This window comes from Dendroctonus ponderosae, unplaced genomic scaffold, assembly GCF_020466585.1.
Source record: "Dendroctonus ponderosae isolate FM_Combo_2020 unplaced genomic scaffold, Dpon_F_20191213v2 Dpon_F_20191213_1, whole genome shotgun sequence".
Taxonomy (NCBI): domain Eukaryota; kingdom Metazoa; phylum Arthropoda; class Insecta; order Coleoptera; family Curculionidae; genus Dendroctonus; species Dendroctonus ponderosae.
The window spans coordinates 26,281,846-26,286,069 of record NW_026017110.1 but is presented as its reverse complement, the minus strand read 5'-3'; the positions used below and the strand labels follow the sequence as shown (position 1 = coordinate 26,286,069).

General features: G+C 35.5%; 1 protein-coding gene across 2 annotated transcripts in view; it reads left to right on the top strand.

Annotated features, from left to right (window-relative positions):
- The first annotated feature begins 244 nt into the window (after nt 1-244).
- Nucleotides 245-4,224, top strand: part of LOC109538731 — a 17,099-nt gene continuing 13,119 nt past the window's right edge. For both annotated transcript variants that reach the window (XM_048670607.1, XM_048670606.1), the window contains exon 1: nt 245-425. The gene's annotated coding sequence lies outside the window, so the exon portion shown is untranslated. The remainder of the gene's footprint in view (nt 426-4,224) is intronic.

The following is a 4,224-nucleotide window of genomic DNA, read 5'->3' as shown; positions in this document are numbered from 1 at the left end:
CGTTTTTCCGCAGATCTCCAAGGGCCTTGTTTGTCTTCCGATTCGGAAGCTTGTCCGGATAGTTCCATTATTTGTCTGGTCCTCGTCAATGGCTAAAAATATGCCAACCACCCGCTCCCACCCCAAACCGAAATTTTAATTCACCCAGTTTCCCATCGGAACGATGCCGTCGACGCGTCCTGGCGACGCCGGGGCGCATGCTGATGACGTCAATACGCCTCCACATTCAGTCTGGCACCAGAAATGGATCGGGGATGTCACATCGCAGTAGTTCCAAATACTCACTATCTCGGCACTCGAAAACTATGTTCACAAACGGTCCAACTGGATTCCCGATGATCGAAGCGCGCCTCATTTGAGTTTTGGTTCACGGTGAATACCACCATTGTTGCTCCCCATTCTAGTTTTCTATCGGTTTGAGAAAGGTGAGTGACTCCCCCACACCTTTTGCCAGGTTTTTTTCCCATTTCTGGATGCCTCAATTTTTCATCGCCGGCCCAAAGTTCGGCTTGTTTTTGGCAAATTTCCGATCTTCCATTGAGGAAATCCACTCAACTCAAAAATGTATCTAGCAGCTAATGGATGGATGGCTGTGTTGATCGTCCGGTTGCATTATTTAGTAGTGGTCTGTCCTTGAGTTGTTTCGGTTTTTAATGTTTCGCCGTTAGTCACTTGTCACATTACGCAACGTCAAAATCTACGTCATTTGGGTAGGTCGATTTCCGTGTGACGTCAAAATTCGAAGAATCCCCTCGTAATGGGCGGCTAATCAAACGTTTCCTGCATGAAATATCCAACGGTCCCTTGTGCGCATAATTCTTCAATGTATGACACACCATTAATGTTATTTTACTACTACAAAACATTTTCTCGAAAAATTTGACACTTTTTTTCAAGAAAACTCCTCTAAATGCACACGAGAATTTAGACGCGAAATTTTATTATACGGGGTGATTCAAAACTGAAATGTTTCAGCAGATGGAAAGTTATATTTTTAAACAGTTCCACTTTATCTAAAGAGCCAAACCCGAGTTTAAATTCCTACCTCCAAATTTTCAATTTTCTGACTTGTTCCTTTCTTGCTTTGAAATTTCTTTGCTTCACTTTTCCATTTTCTGCTCTCTACACATACAATTAGTTTGGAATTCGTTTTTCAGTCTGCCTTATCTTATTATGCTGGGAAAGTAATGTGTTTTTTTGTACATTATAGTAATTCTTTCAGTTTTTCGGGCTGTTAGCTTCTGGTGGAAAAAAATTCTGTTCCGTTAGCTACAGACGATACACCTCTGAAGATGCGTATTGGTGCGAGCGAAAAGTCAGAAAAGTTTTGGCAAAAAAACAGTTTAAAAAATTCATCCGCTTTAAGCAATTTAACTCTTTCGATCATTTTGAATTTTGGTGTAAATTGAAATTTCAATTACGTAAATTTCACGCCAATCAGTTAAGAAAATTGTTTACTCGAAAACAAACGTTTAACGTTTTTTACTTTGCGTTATCATTATCTGCTTTTTATACTGCAATATAAATGGTTTTGCATCAATTTTTCCGTCTGCCTCGTCTTATTTTATTCAGAAATTAATGTGATTCGATTACGATTGAATATTTTACGATTTCTCTTGCAGATTGTTGTAATTTTTAATATCGTTATCAAGATTTGACTTTTTTGAAAAAATAATGTAAAGGTTTTGAAAATTTCTGAATTCAAGAAAAAATCCAATATTCCTATATTCTAATGATACGTGGTAAAATGCCAAATAATGTAGTAAAATCTGCATGATTCTGATGTAAACATATTTTTGTTCTAAAGTTTTGCAGTCAAGAACAGGTACATTGTTGCCGCATATTTGATCTGGTTATTTCCAAATATCTCGGTTTTTAATAAGAATATATTTTTTTATAATTTTACCTGTACTTCCTAAACACCTTCGGAGAAAACAACACAGGAATGCACCTAAACTAGAAGGAAATTGAAATTTCCAGACTGGAAAACCCTCCAACCTTCTTCTGGGTTGCTCTGTGCAAATAATGGAGCGAGCTACGAAGTTATTCAAAGTAAACCAAAATGGATTTTAAACTTTGATACCCTGTATATCGAACATATGGAGGCTCAAATTGAAAATAATATGATGAAGCTAGTATTCATTTTGCTCAATAAATCTCTACAGGGTGATTCAAAATTGGCGTCATTCCTTTTAAGGGGTGATAGAGGCTCCCTTGGGGAGTACGAGAAAAATATTGAAAATTCTTTTTTCCTAAATTTCTAGAAGATTAACAGTTGAAGACCGAATTTCAACTTTGTTATTAAGCATTATTTTGAAATGGTTCCATGTTTAATTGGTAGTATATTGGAATACTTAAGCATTGAAACAAAAATTGCGATCTTTGCTTCAAATTACGAAAATTTTTTATACTAAAAAATTTTTCTTCTGCAATTTTTTGATGAAAAGTAACAGCGGCAATGAAGTTTTTTGTCATTAACAGATAGTTACAGGTGGAAAGCCCTTGTCAATTAATTCCATGATTACCGGAGTTTTAAATAATTACGAAGCCACAGGTATTTGCGCAATCTTAATTAGGCAGATTAGCTTGAAAAACATTGCTGCCGTATTTCTGATATAGTTTTTTGCAAATTTCTCAGTTTTTAATAACAATTAATTTGTTTCTCTGTTTTTTCTGTACTCCTATAACAGCGCCAGACAACACCTCCAGAGCAATGACGCCAATTTAGAATGACCCTGTAGTTAACTATTTTGATATTAATTTTTACAACACCATGTATCTTAAATAAAATACCAAAACGTTCGTTTCACGATTTCAAATTGAATTTGTCGATTATTTCGAACGATTAAGTTGCATGAAGGCGAACGCTGGCAAAAACAGTTTGTACATAGTCTAGCTGAAGAATTATAGATTCTTGAAAAATGGGAATAATTTTAATCGGCGAAAATACGCCATTGTGGATGTGTAGGGTGTTATTGAAATTCATTCATAAAACACAAAATCAAACTTTTTGCTACTCACTAGGAATAGAGTTACAAATAATCAATCCGCAAAAATTTGTACTCGTTCAAACATTTTTCAAAATCCTCGGTGTATTCCATAGAAAAGCAATTTTTGCATTATTCCCTTCAACAGGCAGTTTGGACTCGTTTTCCTTTCTACATCAACCAGAAAATGTGAAATCAATAATTTTTCTAAGATATTAGCAATTTAAATGTGAGCAATTTGACCCTCTTGGTGTTATTTAGTCTTAGAATACAAACCGCAAGTGGAAGCAAAAAAAAATATATGGATTAAAATAAATAGTAAATTTTTTTCTGTGGAATTTGAAAATTTATATGAAAGTAAAAATATAAATCAGCTGCGTATTTGTTGCTTAAAATAATTAAGCAATTTACTGTAAAATTTTAATTAACGTTTCTATTGAACAAAATCTTTCAAATTCAGAATTCTCAGGCTGGATTCAGTTTTCAAAAATTTAATATTTTGTATTTTCAAATAAAATTTCCACTCCTGTAAATTCTTCAAGTAAAATCTATTTGGATACCCTATATACGGGGTGACTTAAAACTATGGAATCTCTAGCTCTTAAAACTCTAGGGATTTTGAAGTGCAATAATAGAAGACGTGAGTATAGGAACCCGTGAAACGTATATGCAAAAATTTGTTTTCTTGAGTTATAATGAATTTTCCTTTAATTTGCTGCATATCAAACAGAGATTGTTTTTCAACCTGGATGCGTAGTAAAACATCCTTTTGCAAGTCCCTTCAAACGAGGTTTTCATTTTTTTCGTGTTTATTTCCATCGCTAGAGCTCATATGCTATATGCAAAATTACCAAAAATTTCTTGAGTTACTTCTACATATTATGAAGGCTTTCACGGCCGGTCAGATTACATTTAGAAATGTTTTCCGGGCTTTGAAGCCGTGGTCTATCGGAATTTCTTCCTGACGTTTCGTCCACAACTGCGGTGGACATTTTCAAAGGCGATGAGGCAGTGGGCGAAGTGATCTCCCAATTGGGCTTGCCTCCCGTACATACATGGAGTCACGGACAGGATCGGCAAGATATTGGAGAAACACCAAGTTAAAACCATTTTCAAACCAACTCGAACCATCCAACAGACTTTGAGATCGGCCAAGGACAAACGAGATCCTTTATCAGCACCAGGAGTCTACAGAGTTCCGTGCAGCTGTGGAAGAGCATACATCGGCACCACAAAA